The sequence below is a fragment of the Equus quagga genome, chromosome 3, assembly GCF_021613505.1.
Source record: "Equus quagga isolate Etosha38 chromosome 3, UCLA_HA_Equagga_1.0, whole genome shotgun sequence".
NCBI lineage: Eukaryota > Metazoa > Chordata > Mammalia > Perissodactyla > Equidae > Equus > Equus quagga.
The window spans coordinates 108,424,879-108,452,568 of record NC_060269.1 but is presented as its reverse complement, the minus strand read 5'-3'; the positions used below and the strand labels follow the sequence as shown (position 1 = coordinate 108,452,568).

The 27,690-nt window shown below is 33.5% G+C and overlaps 1 protein-coding gene across 17 annotated transcripts in view; it reads left to right on the top strand.

Moving 5' to 3' along the window:
* ADGRL3 (adhesion G protein-coupled receptor L3) overlaps nucleotides 1–27,690 on the top strand; it is a 794,963-nt gene that overhangs the window by 160,911 nt on the left and 606,362 nt on the right. For 15 of the 17 annotated variants that reach the window (XM_046656118.1, XM_046656110.1, XM_046656106.1 and 12 more), the window contains one exon: nucleotides 11,089–11,158. The gene's annotated coding sequence lies outside the window, so the exon portion shown is untranslated. Of the gene's footprint in view, nucleotides 1–5,111; nucleotides 5,190–11,088; nucleotides 11,159–13,597; nucleotides 13,690–27,690 lie in introns of those variants that run through there. The other 2 variants (XM_046656104.1, XM_046656103.1) reach the window with 2 other exon arrangements.

Genomic DNA, 27,690 nt, shown 5'->3' with positions numbered 1-27,690 from the left:
CGTGAATCAAGTGCTTTGAGTTTTGGTGCAGTGTGACTTTTTTTTTAAATATATTTCTCCATATAGGACTGTATGTTATATATTGGTCTGATTTCCAGGTAGTGGAGTCTTAGATAAGGGACTTATTACTGTGAAATATAAAGCAGACCGTTTTAAAGCTCTCAGTACTGAAGATTTTCTGCTTGAAATCTTACACAAAGGGAGAAATAAAGCTTCATGCAATGAACTCCAGGCAATGTAAGAATGGGAGAGAAAAAAGAGGAGAAAGCGGAGAAGCGGTGCAATGAAATCTGATATTTGATATGTAAGCTAATCCCTTTTAGCCCTCCAGCCAGACTTTTTTTTTCACTTGTGCAGAATCATTTCTTTATTTCCTTCTTTCTGCTTTTTGATCCCACACCCTGCCCCCTGCACAGTTGGAACGTTCCCAAAAGACTTTGGCAGAGGTCAGTTCTCAGAAGCTTTTTAAACTTTAGTTAGAATACATTTATTGATTTTTTTTTAATGACCAGAGGAATGAGGATTTTTGGAAAAAGCTCATCTGAGATTCAGTGTCTGGCTTTGGCAATCCGAACTCTTTTAAACCTTTGGGACCACTTCATTAGACGCCAGGTTCTTATCTGTAGTAAAACTTAGTCAGGATTCTGGCATATTGGATTTTTTGTGGGATTGATATCAGCTGACAGTTTGGCCTCATAGACATTGGAGTTAGAAAGTATTTTTCTAGAATTGAATAATGCAGTCAGAGACTGCCTAAGTGTATAAAAAAGCAGGTACTCTTTTTAAAAAAATTCAGTCATGAGTCTGTAAAAAATATTTAGTAGTATGTGTTGGCACAATAACTTTTCTTAGGCTATTTTCCCTTCATGTAATAGTTTGAGATTAAACTATTTTACTTGTCTAAATTAGCAATGAAGGGAAAGTACATTTTTGTGAACTAAAAACCTGACAATTAAGGATAGGGTAATGTTTAAAGAAAAAGATCTTTTCATATTTCAGAATTTCTGTTTCAATGCATTTTTAAAGTTTGTTGCTTAAATTTTGAACATGAGGTAGAACACGACAAGATTTCCTGCTTCCATAATTCTGAGATAATTCTCATATGAATCAGGAAGTGTACTCCCTAAGTTATTCTAGTTGATATTGTCCTAGCACCCATATTCAAGGTTAGGCTCTGCTGTCTGTTTGGCTAGTGTCAAAGGAAAGGAGATGGAGCGATTATAGAGTGTTTAAATAGTATACATTGAAAGCTTACTATTATGCTGACTATTATTATTTCAGAATTATTTAGAGGTTATTTAAATAGCAAGTAGCTCTAATACATTCAAAATGAATTAATTTATATGCAACCTTTCAAAAATGCATCTATTGTTAGAATTAACATAGTTAAAACGTCCATACTAAAGCAATCTATAGATTCAGTGCAATCCATATCAAAGTCCAACAACAGTTTTCATGGAAATAGAACAAAGAATCCTAAAACTTATATGGAACAACATAAGACCCTGAATAGTCAAAGCAATCCTGAGAAAAAAGAACAAAGCTGGAGATGTCACACCACTTGATTTCAAAGTATACTGCAAAGCTATAGTAATCAAAACAGCATGGTACTGGCAGAAAAACAGACATAGAGATCAATGGCACAGAATTGAGAGCCCAGAAATAAATGCACACATGTTTTGACAAGAAGCCAAGAACATACAATGGAGAAAGGGAACTTTCTTCAATAAATGGTGTTGGGGAGACTGGACAGCAGCACGCACAAGAATGAAAGTAGACCACTATCTTACACCATACACAAAAATTAACTTGAAATGGATTGAAGGCTTGAATGTAAGATCTGAAACCCTAAACCTCCTAGGAGAAAACATAGGCAGTGCACTCTTTGACATCAGTCTTAGCAGTATCTTTTTGAATACGTCTCCTCAGGCAAGGGGAACAAAAGAAAAAGAAACAAATGGGACTACATCAAACTAAAAAGCTTCTTCATGGCAAAAGAAATCATCAGTAAGATGAAAAGACAACCTACCAGTTGGGAGAAGATATTTGCAAATTATGTATTTGATAAGGGGTTAATATCCAAAATATATAAAGAACTCATATAACTTAATAACAAAAAAGCATACAACCTCATTAAAAATGGGCAGAGGATCTGAACAGACATTTTCCAAAGATATACAGATGGCAAACAGGCACATGAAAAGGTGTTTTTAGGGAATGTTTTAGTTATTAGGGAAATGCAAACCAAAACCAAAATGAGATATCACCTCATGCCTGTCAGAATGGCTGTTATTAAAAAGACAAGAAATAAGTGTTGGAGAGGGTGTGAGGAAAAAGGAACCTTCATACACTGCGGGTGGGAATGTAAACTGGTGGAGCCACTATGGGAGAAAAATGGAGATTTCTCAAAAATTTAAAATAAAACTACCATATAATTCATGTATTTCTAGCACCCATTTATTCAAAGAACACAAAAACACTAATTTGAAAAGATATCATGCACTCCTATGTTCAGTGCATCATTATTTACAATAGGCAAGACTTGGAAACAACCTAAATGCCCAGTGACAGATGAATGGGTAAAGACACACACACACACACACACACACACACACACACACACACACACACAACTGGAATACTACTCAGCCATGGAAAAGATGAAACCTTGCCATTTGTGACAACATGGATGGACCTTGAGAGTATTATGCTAAGCAAAGTAAGTCAGTTGGAGAAAGTCAAATATCCTATGATTTTACTCATGTGGAAGATAAAACAACAATGAACACATAGCTACAGAGAACAGATTGATGGTCACCAGAGGGTAAGGCAGATGGGCAAAAGATGAAAGGGATAAAGGGGCACATTTGTATGGTGACAGATGGCAACTACACTTTGGTGGTGAACATGCTGCAGTCTATGTAGAATTTGAAATATAATGATGTACATCTGAAATTTATGTAATGTTGTAAACCTATGCTACCTCAATTAAACAAATAAACACAAAACAAAACAAGAATACATGTATTGTAAAGAACAAGGTAACTGTACTTTTTTCTTTGTACATCCACCTTAAAAAAAAAGAAATATATGTGCACTGTAAACTACATATTCAAAGAAAAAGTGGCAATCAGTGTCATTTGGATGATGTGTATTTTGAAAGTTAATTCCATAAAATTTATGAATTGCAATTTCTTATTTTAACAGAAATTCCAAGATCACGCTTTTTCCTTCTTAACTCCTCTGTATTTTGAAAAACATTAATTATTCAAAATTCACTATATTGCCACTGAAGTTGAAACAAATGAACATTGATCTATATAATCCTCTTCTTAACAAAACTTCTTAAATACTAAATTATTGTTATATTTTATTACTTAGAAAGCAAACTGTTCAAATTATTTTGAACTGTCTGTCATAGAACATATAAACTTATGTACGTTTTAACAATTATTATTTCATTATTAAAGTAATAATTTGGATTTCAGTATGTTCTACCAGAAAAATGATTATTTAAAAGCATAGAGAGTAGGCACATTTTATTATAAACGAAAGAAACTTAATAACTCCTGTTACTATAAAATTTGGAAACCATGATTAGGATTCAAATATGTGTAAATTATGTGTAATTATAGTCACAACATAGCCATTTTTGAGGGTAAAAAACACAGATTAAATAGAATGATTATTTTTTATATTGATCACTTGAAAACTATTTGTCAAGTGGAGAAAGAAAAGAACATACATTGCTGAGGAAATAATCTTCCTGGAAGCCCATCAAGTCTTCTTAGGGTTAGAGCAATGGGCTGCTGACTACTTGTAATGCAGAAGGGTTAAAAGGAGAGCAGGAAACCCTTCTGCCCCCAGCCGTTAATCCATTTTGCTCACATAGAATCTCCATTTTGAACCGAGTCTTTTTCTAGCTACTTTATTGGTTCTAGCTTTCAACGGTTACATCTGTTGTATATTTTATCATCTTTTCTCCCATCATAGGAAGCTTCTCATTTTCCTGTATATGGTAGAATGCTGGAACTCCTTCTGATAGTGAATTATTCACAGCAGGTCACAGTTTCTCCTTTATTATGCCACAGGCTAATAGCTGAGTACTCCCTTACATTGGAACAAGCTAAAGCATCTGTGAATTGCTCTTAGGCTAAACTTGAAGAAGGAGGTGCTTGTGGGTATGAAAGCTTTGGATAGTTTTGGATACTTGGGAGAGAATAACGTCCTTGCCTTTTAGTATCTTTACAAATGCTAAAAGAGTACAGCAGAAACAGACCACTGGAGGAATTACCACTCAAGTACAATGCCTTAGCTGAGTACCTGCTAGGATGAGAGTTTTGGTGTTATACATGCTTTGGACTTCTGGTTAACTGATTAATCAGGACATTGCCATTTCTGTGAGGGCAGAAACAATCTCTGTGCAATTAAATTGCCAACTAAAGGAGATAAGTAACAGGCCTAATCTTTGGTTTTGATTTTAACAAATAAAAACTCTTCTCTATGAGGGTAAGAACTTTGTATATTCTTCTCTAAACTTCAATATTACACAGAGGCTGGGTATATAGTAGACACTGATTAAGGATCCTTCCCCTCTCTCTCGTGTCCTATCCTACTTTTTCCTGTCCTATCCTATCCTGTCCTCTGTATGTAAGTGGGCAAACTGACTGTCACCATAATGAGTTGATTCCCTTATCTTGCATTAATTATAACTTATTTTGATATTTAGCTAAACAAAATGTAAGAAATTCAACGTTTTATAAGTGAAAATGTTGGGTAGTATATTGATTAAGCTTTGAGGATTATTCTCTGTTTGGATTATCTGTAGTCCTTTTCCCCTAACAATAAACTATAAGTTGTCCATGTACTGTATATTATTTATATCCTTTATATAAATAAAGGCTGTTGGCTGTTCCAAAAAATATCAGTGACATTTTTTTCAATGGGGAAGAAGGTTAAGAGTAATTTATTCTTTTTATTTATTTTTTTTTTATTGAAGTAACACTGGTTTATAACATTATTTAAATTTCAGGTGTGCATCAATATATTTTGATTTTTGCATAGACTACATCGTGTTCACCACCCAAAGACTAATTACCATCTGTCACCATATAAAATGTCCTTTTACTCCTTTAAATAATTTATTCCAATTATCATGTTAAAGATGAAGATACTAAAGGATAGAAAAGGTAAGGGATTTTTCATAATGTAAAATAAATAACTACTGGGAGTGTTTTCATTTTAACATTGGTCTTCTGGTCAACATAACCTGTTCTTTCCTTTATTATTCTCTTTTTTTTTTCTTACTTTGCATTTAGTTTGCTCTTTTCTTACTTGCTTAAGATGGAAGTTTTGGTTATTGATTTAAGAACTTTCTTTTCTAATATATGTGTTTAAAGCTATATATTTGCTTTTAAGCACTGCTTTACTGCATTCCATAAATTTTGACATTCTGTGCTTTAGTTTTCCTTTAGTTGAAAATATTTTCTATTTTCTCTTGAGATTTCTTCTTTAAGTGCATGGGATGTTTAGATTTTTTTTTTTTCTTTTTGGCTGAGGAAGATTCACCCTGAGCTAACATCCATGCCAGTCTTCCTTTATTTTTTAGTATTTGGGCCACCAGCACAACATGGCTGCTGACAGAGTGATGTAGGTCTTTGCCCGGGAACTGAACCCGGGTCGCTGAGGCAGAGCACACTGAACTTAACCAGTAGGCCATCAGGGCTGGCTCTAGAATTTTTAAAAAAATTTCCAAATATTTAGGGATTTCCACAATTTTTTTTTTTTAGTTTTTGAATTTAATTCTGTTTCGATTAGACACCTCACTTTGTATGATTTCAGTCCTTTTAAATTTATCAAGATTTGTTTCATGACCTAAAAGTCTCGGTGAGATAGGGGAGAGATGGTAGAATTTACAGGCAAAAATGCTACAGAATCCCCAGTGTTCTTACCAAAAGTAGAGTAGTTTTTCTGGCATAAACACATAACTTATTGGATGACTGGTTAATTTCCATAGTCATGAAACAGTTGTTTTTGACAATTTTGTACAGTTTTATCGTTGATTTAAAATTCCGCCCCAAGGTACCCTCCTTTATAAATTGGCTTACATTCCTGGGGCCCATGAATGACCATATGTAGAAAATATGGTGCATTTAGGACTAAACTTTGTACTGCTGATTTAAAATACACCAGGACTTTAGAGATGTGTTTGTGTTGAAAGTGTTGAAGCTAATTTCATGGGAGCTTGAGATCTTAGCATAGTGTTAGCATGGTATTAAAGCTTAAGTGTAGAGAAGTGCAGAGAGCATTCTTGGTACAGGGGATTACATCAACAAGCCACTCTGTCTAGAATAATCTGTCTGAGAAGCCAGTCAGCAACCCAAGCTGGCTGATGTGGAAATTCTATTTGGTAGAATAGAGTAGTGTCAAAAAGATATTTGTAACAGAAAAGAATATTTTCATCCTATAGAGGGTCTGGAAAACCAGACTTGATGGAAAGCAGTAGAGTGCTTTTATGGACTACTGAGCTGAAAATTATCATGAGGAAAATGACTCATCAGATTATTCTGGCCACTATTTGCAAGGTAGCTTTGAGAGGGGATAGAATAGTACTGTAAGAATACCAAGGTTCTATGCCATATGTCAGGTATGGGGCCAGTGGTGAGATGACGTAGTAGCAGGTAGCCGAGCTAAGTGTAATATGTCTTGGAATCTTGTCTTGGCACTGTCATGTGATACCCATGATAATCTTTATGAGTTGCAGCTTTCTAATCTGTAAAAGAGGAAAAATTCCTTCTCTGCCTACTTCACATAGCTGTGAGGATTATGGTATTGGAAATAGAGATGAAAACCAAACCTGAATACTCTATAGAGAGAATAATATAGCGACTGGATGATGGTTATCAATAAGAAATGAAAATGGAAGATATTTGAAGATAACCTGTAGACCAGTAGATTGAGAGACTGAAAGAGGGTAGTTGGAAAAATGATTTGAACGTCACGAGTAATAAGATACCATTTGAAGCCCTGGTTGAAGATGTGGAGGTAAAACATCATAAATGCAGTTAATGTGTCTATTTATAGAGCTTTGTCACATATTTTCGTATTTAACTTCTGAATAATTTGAAATGATAGCTATGAAGGCTATATACTTTTTTTACAGATAATAAAATTGTGCCACCCAATAATTAACCATTTGTTAATTCTAAAATTGATTTAAAGGCTAACTCATAGACACAAAGGAAAAAACCTGCCTTATAAAGATTTCTCTAACTCGTTGTATTTTTTTAATCTCAATTCTCACAGACCTTTTAAAAGATATCACTGTCATCTTACACTGCAAATCATCTTTTAACTGACACCAGAATGATCTTTTGAGAATGTTTGTTCATGTCACTTATTCATTGCCTCATGAACCTTTACTGGACACTTCAGTAGGAGATGTCAAATAATTTTGGACTTAATGCTACACAGACTAAGACAATAAAATATCTTTTCTTCTTAATTCCCAGCTAATTTTTACTGGGATATCCTGGAATCTCATTTAAATATCAGAATATGAAGGTGCCTTCTAATAGTAAACAGTGTTATGAAATTTGGGGGATGATTATTTCCTGCAAAATTCACTTAAGAAAGCTTATTTTTTGCTTTTCCTTATAAAGATCATTTTATCAAATATGGACAGTGATAATCAGTACAGTGCTATTTGTGAAGGTTAAGGATGAGACTCTGAATATGGACCACTTGCATTCAAATTCTGGCTTTGCCACTCTGTGTCTCAGAATATTTATTTGTAAAATAAAGTAGGTAATGTTCATACTAACCTCAGGGAGTTTTAGAAAGGTTAAAGGAGAGTATAAGTAAAGTGTTTAAAACCTTTAAAAATTTTTGAGATTAAATGAGAATATAAATATAGTGTTGAAAAATAGGAAGTGTTTAAAATTTAAAAAGATTAAAAAGAGTGCATGAAGAATATACAATCTCTTTCTGTCACTCTCTCATTTTGTTCTTTCTATCCAACTGGAATGTAAATGTGAACTCTATGAGTGCTAGTTTTGTCTGTTCATTTCACTCCTGAGTCCACAGGACTTAGAACAGTCCCTGGGCACTAAGTAAATATTTGATGAAAGAAAGAAGGAATGAATGAATGAAAGAATGAATGAAGTCGCTCTACTTTTTAAACTTACTATTTCAGGATTAGAAAATTTACCTTTAATGTTCATCTTTATCATGTATTCTTATTTTTTTTAATTGATGAATCGAACCTTAGTGTTATTTTATTTTCCATTTTTGATGTCTTATGTATGTGTGTTTACAAGGTTTTATCTAAAGGATAGATTAATTTAACTTTTAATTTTTAATTAAAGTCATTTAGCACTCATACCCAAAGTATTTCCATTTAATTTACAAGACCCAGAGTGAATTGCTGGTGAATTGCTTTTTATGTCACTTTGAATAGTAATAAAAACATATTTGTATGGATTCATTTTCATCCAAGACAACCAAATTTTTATATCTTCCATTGAGTGCTTTCCTTTGAAAGTATCACAATGCTCAAAAATAATTCTAGGGCCGGCCCGGTGATGCAGTGGTTAAGTTCACACGTTCCCCTTAGACGGCCCAGGGTTCACCGGGTCGAATCCCGGGTGCAGACATGGCACTGCTTGTCAGCCTTCCTGTGGTAGGTGTCCCACATATAAAGTAGAGGAAGATGGGGATGGATGTTAGCTCAGGGCCACTCTTCCTCAGCAAAAAGAGGAGGATTGGCGGCAGATGTTAGTTCAGGGCTAATCTTTCTCAAAAAAAAAAAAAAATTCTAGGAGCTGGTTTTAAAAACCTGTTTTAGATGAAGTGCACTAATTAAAAGAAGAAATTCAACCTTTTACTTTTTACTGATGGGACACTATCGCTTGATATGATACCTTTTCCTGCCCTTCTCTGATTTTCTGTTCCCTTCACCTATCTACTCGCTTTTTCTTTCTCTGTGTTTTCCCTCAGACGTGGGCTTCTTCCTCTTAAGGAGGCTGTGACCCTGTGTAAGCTTATTTCCTCTGAGTCGTCCGCTACCTCTTAAGTGCCTTAAGTGGCTGTGATTGAGTGAAACACTGAGACATTCAATAGCCAAACCGTAAATTGAAGATTCTCTGTCCTTCTGAACAAACAGGAAAGGAAAAGGACTTGTAAAGATAGTTATGTAAACAAATTCACCTTGTTGACACATACACTGGCACATTTGTGTTTTTGGTCTCAATTTATGTGAGGCCAATACAGACAATTTCCAATAAATAATTTTAATTTTTTAACTGAAAAACATATAAGTGTTTTGTTCACCCAGTCAGCATTTTTAGGCCCTGTTGGGAGCTTGGTTCTTTAGGGAGGGATAATACAAATTGAAGAAGTAGTCACAGTTGCTGTTCTCAAGCAACTGACATTATAAGTGTTCTCAAGCAATTCACATGATAAGCAATTTATATTATAAGTAGGGTTCAGCAAAATAGAAGAATATACAAAGAAGTATGGGGGCATCAGGGGAGGTACAGTTGGTTCTGTCTGTGGTAGAGTGTGGCTCTGGTAAGATCAGGGAGAACGTGTGGAATAAGTCATGTGTGGATTTCGGAAAGTATTTCCTAAATAGGAGAACAAAGATCTAAAGGGTGAGCATATTTGTAGGAGAGCCTGTACTGTCATTACTTGTGATTGTGCAGATATGTAGAATATTTGCAAGATGGAACATGCTTGTTCTTCAAAACACGGGCAAAAATACCTTTTGTAAACAGCCAGTGATTATTGAAGGAACATACTCGATTTGTTGAAAGAATGGCTGTGCAGGGAAATTCAAGAAGGTGATTAAAAAATTACTTTCAGTTGTCTGTTCAAGTAGTCAAGTGTGCCTTTCAAATATGGGTTGGGTTGCTCTTGTGCTACAAAATCTCACTAACTGGCCAAATAAGGGTGGACATCCACTAGAAAAAATACAGTAAGTTCCATTGCTCTAATATTTCAAGATCTTCAAATAATATATAATGCTTTATTAGTGAATATTTTTCCATTAATTTGTTTTCGTATATATCTGTGGGTAATCAGTAGTGATTCTATAAAGGAGAGCTCAATTTTAATTTTATGCTAATGAGTGTCTGCCCATATATAAGTTCTTATTCGTTTGATGACAAAGATAATGGATTTTATCTTTGTTTTGGCACATATATGATTACTTAGCGCTTTGCTAATAGCATAGTACTCCTAATAGCATGATAAATACTGAATATCATAATAATTAATGCAGCTAAGGCTTGTATAAAGCACTTAAATGAACTCACTAGATAGAAAGTTCAAAAATTAATATGACCAGTTGTAGAACCATTAGAAAACTTTGAAATCCCAAAGAAAATGCTTTGAAGGACATTACTCTTTTCTTGTGAAATATCTGGCATGTTGATATTAGTTTAATAATAAAAGAAATAGAAAATGTTATGGCAATTTAAAAAAAATGAAGACCAAAAAAACCCTGTAAATCTACTATTTAAGTAAACTCTTATTTTTGTTTATTCATTTCTAATATTATTAAAATCTGAATGTTTAAATTATTGTAATCACAATCTCTGTGTATGTACATAAATACACAGAGCGTGTGTACTTGTGTGTCTGTATGATTGAGTAGCAAGATATACCAACATGTTTCTCAATTTTTTTTCCGCAGCAGTTCTAATGATAAAAGTGATTAAACACATCCCAGGATCTTAGCTGGAAATGCCTGTTGCAAGAAACCAGAAAATTTCGTGAAAATCTCAGAATTTATTTTTAAAACTTGAATGTTCTTTTAAGTAGGAAAATATTTAACTTTCATACCTACCAAATTCCTTACCTTTTCCCAGTGAACATTATAGTAAATTAGATGGTGTGGGAAGATGTGTCACATGTAAATTGAGTTTTGTTTTTATACCATAGTTCTACTGCCATACCCCAAGCATTGTGGAAGAAAACATACTTGGCAAGCAATAAGAAATATATGTCTGCTCAAATTTTTCTACAACTGTAGCCTTAAAATAAAGTATATATTTTTTTCTCATCATCTAATTTTATTTTTTACAGAAATGTTCAAATGTCCAGTAAATTGGAGGAAAAAAAACATGGACTTTTAGCAACTGAAGAGCAAATTAAGGTAATTATTAGATTATCGTTGCCAATCATAACTGTTAGTAATTTCAAAGTGTGTTTAATATATTTGCATTCAAGTTAGTATATGCTTTTATGAGTATCATACTGAAAATTCTATGTATTGTTTAATGAGTTACTAAAATAGAATTTTGTATCTTTTTGAAAAATAATTTGATATTTGTTGTGAACGAATACGTAAGTACTGTAGTTCAAAGTAATTGCTGTTATGATTAAGTATACTCCCGCTATATGAAAAATAAATGGGCTACTAAAAATCAATGATTTTAGTAGCTCTCTGTCTCTTTCCAAAGGCACATAGCTATATTAATGTCTTAGTGGAATAACTATTCAGAATTTTAAAATTAGTGCATGTATACCAACACAACTTATTAAAGTCATTTTTGTTTAATTCATTCCACTTGCTCTCAGTTATATAGTCATGATGGTGAATATAAATATTAGGAAATAAAATGTATTCATTTTATAGCACCAAGATGTTTAATATAAAGCAGATTATTTTCATAAGTAATGTTTTTATTTATCACAAATGTATTTATGGAGTACAACATAAAAGACTCCAAGGAATATAACATTAGGCCAGTACATATATTTGCTGCATCTTCTTCAGCAAATAATTTGAAGGCAAAACAGGCCTTTATGTTAATCAATCAACAGTAAAATTGGAATTATTTTCTTTTTCAACTCATTGATGTTAATTTCTGTAAAGTGACTTTGCAATGTTATAGTGTAAATTACTATAAATATACAGCTTAAAAGTAGAAATATCAACTTTCTTATTTTTCTTCACATTAAAATAATTCATGTTCATTTAAGTTTGACTTGGTATAAATGGTATGTATTATAAATTATTATAAATTTATTCAAAGATTCTGTATTCTTCTTTTTACTCTGAGTACCAAGTGACTTAAGACTATAAAACCATTGCGCTCAGCTTTGTAGACACTAAAATTTCCAATTGATATTCCTTCTTTTAGATATTTTTACCTTAATTTCTTTGTCACTGCTTTCTTCTGCACATTCATTCATATATGCAAACAGTTGATATTATTCCTATTTTCAAGAGTGGATATGATTGAATTTCCTTTATTTGTACTTACTAGCTTATCTATACATTAACACGTAAATTTTGCACACATCCTTATAGTGACTTGAAAATGAAATGAGTTTTTTGGTACTTAGTGAAATAAATAAATTAATTAAATGAACAAAAACAGGCTGATTCAATCATCTTTTTTGAAATTAAGCCAAGCACAACTTAGATGTGCTTGCTCTGGAGAAATTAAATGCTAGTGGGAAAGATATGGCGCTCCAAGGGAATTATTGCATACATTTTAAAGAATCAGTGACAGACTGCTAAGGAAACAAACCTGGGAGCAGGTCACTTTTGCTGGAGGCTCTTGAAACATTCATAGAAGTTGCAAAATTCACTGAGGGGTTGTTGCGGCCGGGAAGGTGAGGTCATGCATTCCAGGCGAACAGAATAGTTTCTGAAAGGGTACAGAAAGGAGCAAAGGATGGCCACTGAAGGATTGATATTTCCAGTGTGGTGAAGGATTACACACGTGGTAGGACAATGTTAGGAGATGAGTCTGGAAAAGTAGGGTTTGCAACAGCCTGTGCAATATCATGTTTGCCATGTTAAAGCTTAATTTTTCAGCCTAGATGTCTCTAAAGTGGTTGTCCATAGGGTTGTGAGAAGAAAATTTCAGGACCTCTCTTGATAGTTATTTTTATTAAGAAATATAAGAAAGAATTAAGATCTTATAATATTTAATGTAATCACTGCCGCAGGCCCCCAGATATGAAGTTTCTGGAGGAGTCATAGACATTTTTGCAGTGTTAAGTGATTGACAGCATTTGCTTCCTTGTTTTGAGGTATAATTCATATACCATAAATTCACCCTTTTAAAGTGTACAATTTAGTGGTTTTTAGTATATTCACCAAAGTGTGTAACTATCACTACTGTCTAATATAGAACCTTTTTATCATCCCTAAAAGAAACCTTATACCCATGAGCAGTTACTCCCCATTACCCCCTTACCCCATCTGCTAGCAACTACTGATATACTTTCTGCCTCTATGGATTTACCATATAAATGGAATCATACAATACCTGGCCTTTTGTATCTGCCCTTTTTTCTTAACATAATGTTTTTAAGTTTCACCTTTGTTGTGTCAATCAGGACTTAATTTCTTTTTATATCTGAATAATATTCCATTGTATGGATACATTACATTTTGTTTGTCCATTCTTTAGTTGATGGGCATTGAGTCTTTTATACATTTTGGCTATTGTTAATAATGCTCCTATGAATATTTGGGTACACGTCTTTGTGTAGGCATGTGTATTCATTTCTCTTGGATATATACTTGAAGTGGAATTGCTGGGTCCTATGGTGACTGTATGTTTTACCTTTTGAGGAACTTCCAAACTGCTTTGCAAAGTGGCTGCTGCATTTTACATTCCCACCAGAAATGTACGTGTTCCAATTACACCATATCCTTGCCAAAAGGTACTATTGTCATTTTGATTATAGCCATCCTAAGAAATTAAGTCACGTGATATCTCATTGAATTTTGATGGCCATGTTTGTTTTTAAGTGTATTTTAGTGTACGGATGTTACGTATGTTTGGATAAGTGCATTGTCAATTTTTAACTAGACTAGTCCTCATATTTAGACAATTGACTTTATGAAGTGTTAAATAAAAGTTATTTGATTAGTACATGCAACATACGTCAACAATAAAAAAAATGGCAGAGCTGACATTTTCCCTACTTCTATTATGGGATATTTTTCAGATTCATTATATGATAGAAGCATTGACAATCTACTCAGATTTATTAAAAATTGCTAAAAACTTAATATAATCAAGAAAACTATGAAATAGGGATTTATCTCATATCATAAGTGATTAAAGTTGTTTGACAAATGTATTTTGTCTCAAGATGTAGCTTGATGATTAATAGTACACAGCAACACAAATACAAGACTTTTAGTAACATCTGGAACACGAATGCAAAGCTCTCTGGGTTTTTCAGCAATGTTTAAAGTCATGCTCCATCTAGTCATTTACACATTTTCCCTAAACTTTATGATGAATCCTTAGAAGCCTTATTTGAGATTTCTTGCAGGGAAGGAATAAAATCATTAGAGAAACCACAGTTCTTCCTGCTGTGGTAAAAATGTCTGAAATCACACAAGAAAAATTATATGGCAACAAATAAAAATGTATTACTTTGTCAGCAAATACTGTTGGAAGATGACATTAAAAATATTGCTTTAATCAGAAAAAAGTATTAGAACAAATTATGAAGTCTGAGAGATTCACTTTGCATTTGGAAAAAATATCTGTATTTTTAATGTGTCAATTTATGATATTTGCTAGTTTAATTTTTTAAAATCAGGTTTATTGATGTCTAGCATATATGTAGTAAGCTCTTTTTAACGTACAGTTTTGTTTTGACAAACACATAAAGTTGTGTAAGTATCACCAAAATCAAGATATAGAACGTATCCATCACCCCCAGAAGTTCTTTTATGCCCCTTTGTAGTCAACCCTTCGCACCACTATGAGCCCTGGAAATTTCTGGATTCTATTTTAGTAATAAAATACAAAAGAAAAAAACCAAACAAACACCTGAGAGGAAGCAGAGTAAAGAGGTGGAGTTTTGAAGGCAGACTCTATGTATGACCTTGAGGGTGTTACTTACCCTCTCTGTGCTTCAATTTCCTCATCTGTAATATGGGGTTAACAAAATCGTCTACCACATATCACTTGGAATAGAGCTAGGCATGTCTAAGCACTTAAAAACACTGTTTTTTTGTTTTTTACAAACAAAAACTATAATTTTTTGAACCTCAAAGGAGAAGATATATTTTCTGCAGTAAATGACCTCTTTGAATGGATTTAACCACAAAGCATCAAAGTTTTCAAAATAATAAAGCCTATTTAGAAACAGTACTGTCACAGAAGTTTTGGTTAATGGCTCTATTCTTCCAGTGCCTTAGGCACAGATCCTTGGAGTGATTATTGAATTTTCTTTGGCACGTATCGCACATCCATCAGCACATTCTGTCCGACTACTTCTGAGCACCTCCTCAGCTACTACCTTGGTTCAAATCACAGTCTCCTCTTGCCTGGAGAATTACAACAGTTCCTGTTTTCCTGGCTCACTGTTTTCATTGTATAGCACTCAGCGCTGTTCCATCTTCATCTTCCTCTGCGCTCCAGCTGCTCTGGCTTCATTGCCATTCGCTGAACGCACAAGGCTACTCTACCTAGAAGCCTTAGCCTTTTGGTCTCTCTAGCAATCACATTCTCCCTAGTTATTCCACGGCTTATTTCCTAGGCTTTAAATCTCCTCTTCTTATGGCAGCCTTCCCTGAACATCCTATTTAAAAATGAAACTGCCTGGGGACGCCCTCTGCCCTTCTCTCCTGCTTTATTTTTCTCCAGATCACGTTACCACATTACGCACAATTTTGTATGTTGTCTTTTCTCATTAGTTAATATATTCTTAATATTTCCTCTTTATAGCATCCTTTTAATTTCTTTTTTTATGTGTCTTTTATATTGTACCACTGGCCTTGCTCATCAATTTGGACATTAGAAAGATCACTCTGGAGGAAGTGTGGGTGACCCTTTGACGAGAGGCGGGAGGATTATTTGGGAAAAATTTGCAATAACTCAGGTGAATTATAATGAAGATCTGGTTTAAGGCAACAGCACTGGGGATTGAGTGGTAGTAACACATTTGGGACTATTTGGAAGGTAAAATTTATGGGTCTTAGTGACTGATTGCATTCAGGTAGTGAGCGTTGAAGTCTCAGTGGGATGAATCTCAGGTTTGAAACTAGCAACCCTGATGGCTGGCGGTGCCATGTACTGAGCTTTAGGGAGCAGAGCTCTTTGTGTGTGTGTTTTTTTACAGAAATAATAATTAGTGTTTTTATAGAAATAGTAATGCTTGTCTTTTACAGAAATAACATCCAGAACTAGATGTTAATTTTTATATCTAGGTAGGAGCGATCTCTACAAATATAACACCTAAACCAAAGCTCCTTAATTCTCTCACTTCTTTAATCATTTGTTTATACAAATTAAAAAAAAATGTTTTGGTTTGCTGTGAAATTACATTTTCTAATTAATTTCAAAACCGTAGTCAAAAAGTACAGGATGTAAAACTGGCCATGGGCAGAGTAAAAGCACATTAATTATTGAGGCAGTCATCTCTGCTTATTCCATTCTTGGAGATATAGTGGCTGTCAGAATCTGTCAGCTGTATAGTTAGCGCCCTTCAGAATTTACATGCATAAATGGCGACCTTTGGAGATTTGCATAAAGATAAGTCTGGCGTTCAAATGATAGCTGCCAGTCAGTTGAGTAGTGTCAGCCACTACTTAAACCACAGAAGGGGCCACGAAGCAGTGAACAGCAAATGGACTACATACGAACCAACAATAATACTTTTTCACTAAACAAAAATAAAACCTATTTTTACTACAGTTTTACAAAGGTTAAAGAAGTAACAACCAATTACTGAATATCCCTGGATCAGTATTTTTGGTGTACATAGCTTGTCTTACTAAATGTTTCTGTCAAAACTTTTTATGTTTTAAAATGACTAAATTTTAAAATTTAATAACTTAAAATATTTATTAATTTAATATTATAAAATTAATGCATACTCTTCTAGAAAATATTGCAAACAAAGAATATTAATATTATCCATAATCCTACACCCAGAGGAAACCGTGGTTAACGTTTTAGTGTAAATTTTTAGTTATCTTTTAAATAAATAAGCAAATATACATAACATATTTATAGGCTCATATATGTGCAAGTACCTTTCTGCTAGCATCATACTACATTTTATTCGTCATAAATACTACTGAGAGAAGCATATCTTTATATAAATCTTTTGGTACACAGTTGATTATTTCCTCGAGTAGATTTTTGTAGTGAAATTATTGGGTCCAAGTGTGTGACTCTTTTTAAAGCTTTTGATACATATTGTTAAAACTTCCTTTCAGGTTTCACTTCCATAAGCTGTCTTTTTACCTGTATCCTCACCTTCCTTTGATCATTTTTAAATGTTGTATTTTAAATGTCTGGTAAAAGCTTGCCTCTTAGGGAATGTCACATTAAAACCTATGTAAGGCAGAAAAATAATTTTCAATTTAAAAAAATCTATCTTTTCTTTGAGTATTGTTACAAATTTCAATTTCCGTGTAAGTAGCATGTCACTTATCACTTGCCTCACCCATCAACCTAAACCTAAAACATTCATGTTTCAGCACAATGCAGAATACCTAAAACAAAAGCAAAAAATAATGACAACAAAGTGAAGAACTTCGAGCATTCAAAATAATTGTACATAAATTCTGTGTAAGACTATCAGAGCAAATAAAATGTGTTCCTCATCTCCTGTCTTTTTTGTCATACATCTCTGCGTATTTTCTTTTTGTTGAGGAAGATTAGCCCTGAGCTAACATCTCTGCCAATCTTCCTCCACTTTCCGTGTGGGTCACCACCACAGCATGACTGATGAGTGGTGTAGGTGTGCGCCTGGGATCTGAACCCGGGTCACTGAAGCAGAGTGCACTGAACTCAACCACTACACCATGGGGCTGGCCCCATCTCTGCTTATTTTAAATGCCCATTTCTTTTCCTACTTTGGCAAACAAAATTGTGACAACTGTAATTTTAGAATGCAACCAGACCTTCTTTAGATTTTTCATCTTGCAAATCCCTGAACCATGTTCTTTAACTCAGTACTTTAAAGATAAGACATAAAGAGTAGTTAACAATAAATGCTATGAAAGGGTACACAGTTTTTTACTGATATAGTTAAACATGAATTCAGGCAATATGTGGGATGTATACTAGTCCAGTCAAAGCTCTAAGATGACTGTGATACTCATTTTCCATTATTTATTTATTTGTTTACTTTTATTTTTTGGTGAGGAAGATTGGCCCTGAGCTAACACCTGTTCCCAATCTTCCTCTTTTTACTTGAGGAAGATTGTTGCTGAGCTAACATCTGTGCCAGTCTTCCTCTGTTTTTTGTATGTGGGATGCTGCTTCAGCATGGCTTGATGGGTAGTGTATAGGTCCATGCCCAGGTTCCGAACCTGCAAACCCTAGGCAACTGAAGTGGAGTGCGTGAACTTACCACTACGCCACCGGGCTTGCCTCTCTGTTATTTATTTTTATGGATAAACCCTGAACTAGCAGTGAGGCAGATGGAATACTGTGTCTTGATCTTTGTATTTGACCAGATTTTCTTTGTCCTAAACTGGCCACTGCTGCCTCTAACCCACAACGTTGAAAAAATATTATGTGGTTCAGAAAAGACTGCTCATTTCTATCAGAATCAAGGATGCTATACTGAATAGAGAGAGATCTGCTCTATGCCTTAAATATTTATAGATTGGGGTTTTGTGCCACAGCTAAAGGCTAAAAACAGTTCATTATTGGCTGTTGATTTTCTTTGTTTATTGTTTGCAGGAGAGGGATTTGTTCATAAATTTTTGAGTATATACATTAAAAATTAGCCATTGTAAATGTTTGAGGTATTTTAACAAATGTGTATACCCAGGCAACCATGATGGTTATTTATCTGTCTATATCTCTATCTGCCTATTTATGCTTATAGTTTTGTTTTGTTTTGTTTTGTTTTCTATGTGCAGTTCTATGAGATTTAAGAGTTGTATAGAGTTGTGTTTTCATCACTCCAAGTAGGGTACAAAATAGTTTTATTACCTGAGAATTCCATCCTGTTACCCCTTGTAGTCATTATCTGTCTCTGTCTCTAACCCTTAGCAACTGCTGATCTGTTCTTGATTCTCATATTTTTAGCTTTTTCAGGATGTCACACGCATGAATCATACAGTGAGTAGCTTTTGAGACTAACTTCTCTGACTCATCATAATGCCCTTGAGATACATCCTTATTTTTGACTATATCAAATAATTTATTCTTTCTTTATTGCTGTGCAGTAGTCCATTGTATGGATGGATCAATTTATTTATCCATCCACTCATTCAGGAACATTTGGGTTTTTCTAATTTTTGGTGAAAATAAAGTTTCTATAGACATTTACATGCAGGGTGTGTGTGTGTGTGTGTGTGTGTGTGTGTGTGTGTGTATGTATGTGTACATAAATTTTCACTTCTCTGTGGTAAATACCTAAGAGTTGGATTGCTGGGTCATATGCTAAGTGTATCTATTGTTTCCTTTTTATTATTTCTATGTTTCATTTCTCTTCCTGGATTTTGTTTCTGTTTCTATTTTATTTCTATTTTAAATGGCATTATATAAAATGGTGTTAGACAGAACCTTTAATCTTCTTCAAGTGCTGAGTTATTAATTTTTGACAATAGCCCGACTATGGCAAGACCTGCTTTTATCGGTTTCTGAATTTAGGTAGGATAAATTACATCATCCAAGTGGAAAATGCTGCTTTTATGATTTTTTTCCTTCCATGATATTTTCGACTTTTCTTTAAAAATGATCTTGTTTCCTTTAGTAAATGATCCCCAAACATCCAACCCCTGGGACTACGGCTTAACTGCACTGGATGCAACATTTAACGGTTTTATTCTAACTTAAGCTCATGTATTTTTTACATAGAAAAGACCCTCATTGAGAACATATTTTGCAATATGTTCTAACAAATTTGGTCATCTAGCATTCAAGACCTAGCAAGTTAAATTAACCAAATTATAGAAGAATAGAAATACTGAAAACTAAATATGACTCTGACATTGTATAATAAGGATACTAAAGTCATCATGAAAAATTTAGTAAATATAGCAGACTGGATCCATTATATGTCAGAGCAAAGTTCCCCTATGTATCTAAGGGCCTCTGAGTTATACACTTTTTACAAATGTGGTTCCTATTAGGAAGAGAGCTGGATCAGGTTACCTTTACTCTGGGCCTGGTCTTGCCATTAACTTGCTGTGAGGCACATCTTATAATCTCTCTGGATTGTAGTATTCTCATTTGTCCAATTAGTGAGGGCAACAGTAGATTATCCATAAAGTACCTTCTTGCTCTAAAAAAACAGGATGCTGCAATTCTGTGGTGATCTTGGGTCATTGAGAAGAAAAAGTTAGTTTGTGTGAGTGTTTAACATGCTTTGGTAGAAGGCAAGGATGTGTATAATACATTTTAAAAGACTGTTGAACAATACTTAAAATTTTGAAAAACAGTTTTGGTGCTTAGAAAAAAATCCACTAAGTATTCCAGAAAGTTGACTATTATAGAATCATTAATTTCCCTACTGTTTTTGAAAAGTTCAATAATTTGAAAAATTCTGGATGTTGTTTTATATTCAGTAAATACATAGGTAAATGTAAAAGTCGTATCCCCATTTTTTAGTATTATAGGATTTTATTTAGAATTGTGTTTTAAGATTTTTTTTCCAGAATTTCTGTCAATACAATTTATTTAATTAGTGCCCCCCATACTTATTAAACATAGGCTTCATAATAAATTCTGCATTTATTCAAAGTGAATATGTATTTTCCTAAACAATTTCAAGCTTATTTACTCACAAGAAGAGGAAATGAATAAAAACATTACCTGTGGTTACTTTTGCTTAAGGTAGAATGACTACTACTTCATTAAGTAACATATTTCAAAGGCTAAGGAAGATCATCATGAATCTTGAAGAGGAATGAAGATTAAAACACACTAATTTTAATTTACTTAAAAAATCATTTATTTACTGCATATTATATTAGTGTAGGGTGTTCCTAAGAACTCTGCTGTGTTCTGGAGTGATAATGCTATTCTGACCTAGAGAAAAATCAGATCTAATTGGGGATACAGAAACATGTATAACTAGCTATAAGATGCTAAGTACTATAATAGAAACATGAGAAAAAGGGAGTAATTAATTCAGAATAAAAGACTTTGGGAAAGCTTTGCAGAAGTGGTATCATATGGGAAGAATTTTACTGCTGAAGAACAGAGATTGGACCTTCTAAGAGAGTGGTCATGGCAAGGCCAGAGTATCTATTAGAGAATAATGAGTAATCTGTTCTAGGGAAATATGCTTTTCCTGAGTGGTAGAGTATTGGGGAAGGCTACTTAAGAGGAAATTTAAGGACATATTAAGAGACCCTCTTTATGTTATTATATATTGAGCAGAGACCTAATTGTAGGTATTATAGGGACCCTGTTGTTTTAGAGAGCAATATCTCTTGCAAGTGTGAGAGGTGCATTAGAAGTGGGATACAACAATCAGATAAACAACATAAAATGTTGGGGTGGGGCTGATAGCTACAGGATTCTGTGGAGTGTTCACAAACACCAGGGCTCTCAGCACTGATGAAAGTTCAAATGGTGAACGCCCTTCTGTGCACTTTTAAATAAACCTTTGAAATCTATCCCTTTAGAACTCATTTAGCCCAGGAGGACCACATTTTTTTCTTCTTTAAAACATTGTAAATTTTATACTTAAATAAAAGTTTCTTTTATATCTTTCCAATCCATTTAATGTACAATATATGCATTTTTTATTCCTTGGGTCCTAAAATGTGTTAGTGGAAGAGAATTTAATTGCTTAAGAAAAAAGGAAAAATAAAGCAATTGGATTTCTTGGTTTGGCTTAGTGCTGCCTTCAGTGTTCTGAGAACAATAATGCAATTAGCTAAAATGTTTATCCACAAAATTTAATTCCTGGGGAGTATCGTCTCAAATTGCCTCTTACAAGTGTAATGGAAGCAAGCAATTGTTTGCTGGCTTTGTTGCCAAAAAATTGTGAATGGCTAGATTTTTATAAAACTTGGTGGCAATGCGTGTGTAATCATGTAAACTCTCCATTGTAAATTTGAATGAAGAAACTGAATTTTGTAGACAAACACTTTTTGTTATATTGTCTCTCAGTGTTCTCAGCCACGAGGGAAGAAATCTTTGGTGTTATTAATTATTCTTCAAATGAAGTTTTTAATAGATTTCTTTTTCATTTCAACTTAATTTCATCCTTAATTGAATGCATTGAATTCGCAATATTTTTGGATGGTCAGTTTATGGATAATCTAGTGATAAGTAGTTGAAAATGAAAGTTTGATATTTATTCTGGCCATGTATAAATATCCAAAGAAAATGACTACTTTTTATCATTATACCTTTATCAGTAAATATTGTAGGAGTAATTCCCTCTGATACTACCTTTGAAAAGACTTACTAATAAGAAAAGAGCAGAAGAAGTGTATTATAAAACCTTGCTGAATATATAGCTTCTGAAATGTTATCCCTGGATAAAGGCTATAGAGATCGCTTCTGATAACTTTGCTTTACCGTGCTATGTTATTTCAGGTGCTTTCTATCTTGATGGGACTATTTCCTAGCTGCAGTTAAAACATACTATTAAGTTAATCCTATATAATAAGTATAATAAAAATATGAAGGTTATAATATGTTATTAAATCCATTCAGCAAAATATCACAATGAATTAAAGGTTTCTTTTAAAAAATAGCCAAATGTAACTCATTTGAAATAGATGAGAAAATGATAAGATAGCTGAAAATGTTTTCACTGGCATTGACTTCAATAGAATGTCAAGGAATAAATTTAATACAAAACAATTTGAAAAACGTTGATGTGGAGGGGAATAGCTCAACCATTAGTTTGCAAAGAGTAGCACTAATAGGTTTCTTTTATTCCAGCTTCTGAGAGAGCACATTGTGCTAATGTTAATAGACAAACGAGGAATAATGAACTAATGGGGTCTCCACCAAACTATATTCACTATGAATTGAAGACCACGTCTGAATTCAGATTGTTTTCAACTTGCATTTGATATAGCCTGTTTTAGATAGAGAGGGAAAGGATTTATTTGTGAAGTGCTACCTACAGTGTAACTTTCGCTCGAATGCTTGACACATTTCTTGTACATATGACATCCAGTGACAGAATTCTTTTAACTTTAGCTATAGCAGAATGTAAACTTTTAACAAAGTTAAAATTAATGAAATGACATTAGATTTTTTCCCATTATGTGTATGCCTGTGTATTATATTTAGAATGCAAACTCAGTTATAATGTTGGCCCATTTCTACTGATAATGATCATAAAGTCTTTAAAGTAAAAAAGAAGACTTTTAACTATCTTTGATAATGCCTTAGATAAATGAGAATTGGGTATTTTTAAACTTTTATTGGGATGTACATATATCAAGTTACATTAAAACACATTTGGGGGCTGGCCCCGCTCCATTTCAGCGGCCCAGGGTTTCACCAGTTCGGATCCTGGGCACGGACATGGCACCACTCATCAGGCCATGCTGAGGCGGTATCCCACATGCCACAACTAGAGGGATCCACAAGTAAAATATACAACTATGTACTGGGGGGAGTTGGGGAGAAAAAGAAAAAAAAAAAAGATTGGCAACAGTTGTTATCTCAGGTGCCAATCTTAAAAAAAACACATTTGTTACGTTAATCTGGAAGGGGAGATTCTTATTTTGACTTACATTGGAAAATTATTGCCAACTTGACTTATTTGAACTGAGTTCTTGAGTAGTTTATCATTTGAAAGGCTTTGATCTCTGACAACATAATGCATAATATGAGTAAAAATGAAGAGCAACCAGCACACTTTTGGCTTTCCCAGTCAGTGCCTTTTCTGCCATACCCAAGTTTAACTCCTTCAAAAGGAAAGTCTATATTGTTGTTATATTAATGTGTAATGTAGTTACTGTAAATCTATGTGTTTTGCAGCTAATAAATTAGTTTGTAAGTTGACACCAATAACGTGTATTTGCATAGTGCTTTGACTGGCCTTTTTGATGCTTCTCACATTCAAGTCCACATCACTGAGCGTCTCTTATGCCACAGGCACTATGAAACACACTTTCATGTAACTTATTTAATAATCGATTAACCTAGTAAGGAAGATATTCTTACTATTACCACTGAGAAGAATGGAAATTTTATTTAGTAGAATAAACTTTTATATTTCATTATTAGTTTGCGATATAATAAATGTAGGTTAAAATATAATATATAACAACAATAATAATGCAGTTTCTAGGAGTTCACTTTTATAGAAAATGTCATCAAATCATTACATCACCATTCAGCAATCATTACAAAATTATATAAGGCTAGGGCTTTTAAGCAAAAAGAGTTTTCTCTCTTGCATATTAATGTAACCCCTGTTTTATTTTTCCTGTAACAATTTTGCCTTCTTGTTCTCACAAAACTTTCTAAATTTCAAATCATTTTATAAAAGAATTTAAGGAGAAGGACAGGAGCAGGGTTATCCTCCATTTCCCTGATCTGGCCAGCATTAAAAACAAATAGCCAAAAATTTATCCAAAAGGGAAATGGGGAAAATGTGAGGATATGAAAATATGAAAGCACATGATCTCCGAAGGTCCTGCTTTTTAAAACTGTTGCAGAGACCACCTTAAACCTCCAGAGAATTATGAATTTCACAGCGTCATTCTACTTCTCAATTCCTAGTTAGCTGTGTTATTTGCTCACCAACTTTTCCTTCCTCTTTTGCACCACAGAGCTAGAATGCCAGTGTTTTTAAGATGCTCAGGAGATTGGTCCTGTTTCTTGTATTTTCTAAATGCTACATGTCGGTACGTATCTGGAAAATGTGAATAACCGCAGGAGTTGCTAATCACCTGTAAAACATTTGAAAATGGTGGCTTGTCCTCTCAGGTTCCTGAGGGCTATGTGAATCTCTTCTCTCTAAGAATCATTTCTTCAAAGAAGAGATGTAAAAGTTTAAAGATTCTACTTCTTCCCCGTATTTTACTCCAAAGATGGTTGGTTGTATAGTTGTAGAAATAGAATGAGTGAGTAATAAATCAGTCACTGGAGAGCCATAACACACTGTATTTTGAACAAGTAAGTCAATCTGGACTTTGTAAAGTAGATGCTCTGTTGAAATTTCTGGACTGAACCATTCTTCATATTATTTTAGAAGTCTTTATCACACCCTCAAGGCTAGACTCTGAATGATGAAATAATAAAGTGATGCTACTTTTGATGTATTTTATTTTGCCTTGAGAAAAAGATCATTGAACAATGTTTCACTGAAACTGCGGACCTGGAAATTTGTCAGTGTCTTTTCTGATATGCCCCAAAATTAAAAATAAGGAATGGCTGAAATGAATTTGATAAAAAAGTAATTTATTGAATAAGAAAGCAAGCTTTGGAACTCTAAAAATAGAAAATATGGTGGTTTTGGCTTAGAATTTTGGATTTTGATGCAAAGGATTCATTTATATACATCCTTCATTAGGTATCATGGAATGAGAATTATTAGCCTCTGTAAATGTATTGACAGTAATGACACCACAGTCCAACTTGAAGAATCTGGTTTTTTTTCACTGAGATAAGTTACATTATTTTTTTTCTTGTCTATCACACTCAAAACATGGCAAAGAATTTCACATTTAAAGTCTTCATCCAGACTTGATTAGCAAGTTTCATTCATCATAGTCCTACCTATCAACCTTAATCTCATTCAGTGCTACTTAGTAAAATAATGTCTTCCTTCATGCCTTTCCTGGCTTCCCTAGGTTTGCTGACCACTCTACCTTTTTGGTTTCATCTGTGCTTTTATCATCGAACTCCATTTATGGAGCCTCTGATTCAGACTACTTTTTTTTTTTTTTTTACATATTTGATTTCCCTCGTATATTCCTGAAATAGGAACTAACAAAGAATCTTTCAAAATCTTGTATTTATTTAGATAACTGAATCAGATGTGAGGTGGAAAATGTGTAAATCAAAGAATCCTCCCTTCTGCTTTCCCCCTCTCTTCTCTTTTGCATGTGCTTTCTCTTCTTCCTCAAGTGTCTTCCTAGCCCCTCGTCCCCCTCCACACGCAGACCCACACGCCAGTGCTTTTCCCTTCTTCATTCTTTCTTACTGCAAAGGAAGGAATAACTTACACTAGGGTCACTTGAATTTATTCACATGTTCTAATTAGAAATAAAAATCCTGAATGGACCAATTATAGGACAGGACAATTCCTTACTTGTAAGTGCAAAGTATATGGAAATAGAAATTGTCCATAGAGTCAGACGTTAGTAAAAATATTATTTATTCAAGTATCAAAATGGTGTTTGAAGTAAAAATTGCTTACTTCAGTTAATCGCCAAATCCATAGTTAGAGATAAGTAGCATTAAATGAACTTTATGGACCTCTTGAGAATAGAGATAATATTTTTATATTTTTCACAATAGGAATTAGTATTAATTAGTAAAAGTGCTGCTGACTTGTTTAGCACTGCCTTTGAAAATATTTTATGGCTAAAGATGTAATGAAGCAGATTCTTTTCAATATGAAATCGAATTTTTAAATGACATACATCATATGTCAGACAATAATGTATAATAAAATTATTAACTTCTTATTTCATCTTTTGGGTTAATTCCATTAATTTTCAAAATCTATTTTGTATTTTATATTTTATAATGTAATATATTTTATATTTTGTACTTTATATTTTAAAGTGTACGAATATATTTTGTACTTTATATTTTACATATACTTTATATTTTAAAGTATTTATGTTTGTAAATAAAAGTAGAAAAAGATGCCAAGTAATAATCAGAGAAACGTCAATCTTCTGTAGTGATTGAATAAAAATGATAAATACTTAAAACTACTAGTACTTTTCTCTTACTGGACATATGAAGGATACCATTTAACTTCCATGGGCCTCAATTTCTACCCTAAAATTTGAGAGCATTGGTCTTCATGGCTAAGGTATTCTCCTGACTCTAAATGTTTAATCTTTAAAGTCTTCCCTTTTGCACTATAAATGTAAACTCTTTCCTTTGGGATTTTAGGAGTGGAGAGGAATGTCATTTGTGTTTGCTCTCACATATGATAAGATAGGCAAGAAGCCCAGTTGGAATGACAGAGTTTAATTACCAAATTTAAAGTGTTGTGTTGACTAATGCAATAAATTTGTACTCAGTTATAAGTAGAGGCGATGAGTACCAGGACACACGAGGTGCAACGGTGCCCCTAAGACAATATAGTTTTCTGCAAATACAAATAATTGGCAAGAGAGCATGTATTTCCTTAATGGAGTACTGAGAGTTTATCAGCTCCTATTAGAGTGCTCATAAAAAGAAGGAAGAAAAGGGAAAAGATCCAGTTGAATTTTTAAATGTCAGTTAAATAAAAAGGTTTTGCATGTATTGTATCTTAATGATTAATATATCTAGAAGGGTTAATTCCATGTTTGAGAGAGCATTGTAATAATTATAGAAATGACTATAACTATTCTAAGAATTTGAGGAATTAAAATGTCGTATAGTTTCATTTATTACCTTAGCATGTTAAACTGTTATAAAAAACTTTTGCTCCAGTTGAACAGGCAAGTGAAATAAATATAGAATTTAAAAATTCTTATATATAAAGAAGAAAAATGATATACTTTATTTTCTAGAGAAGACTGGAAAGTCAACTAGAAATAATTCCTCTGTTTAAATCTGGCATTCTGTAAAAGAGAACCAT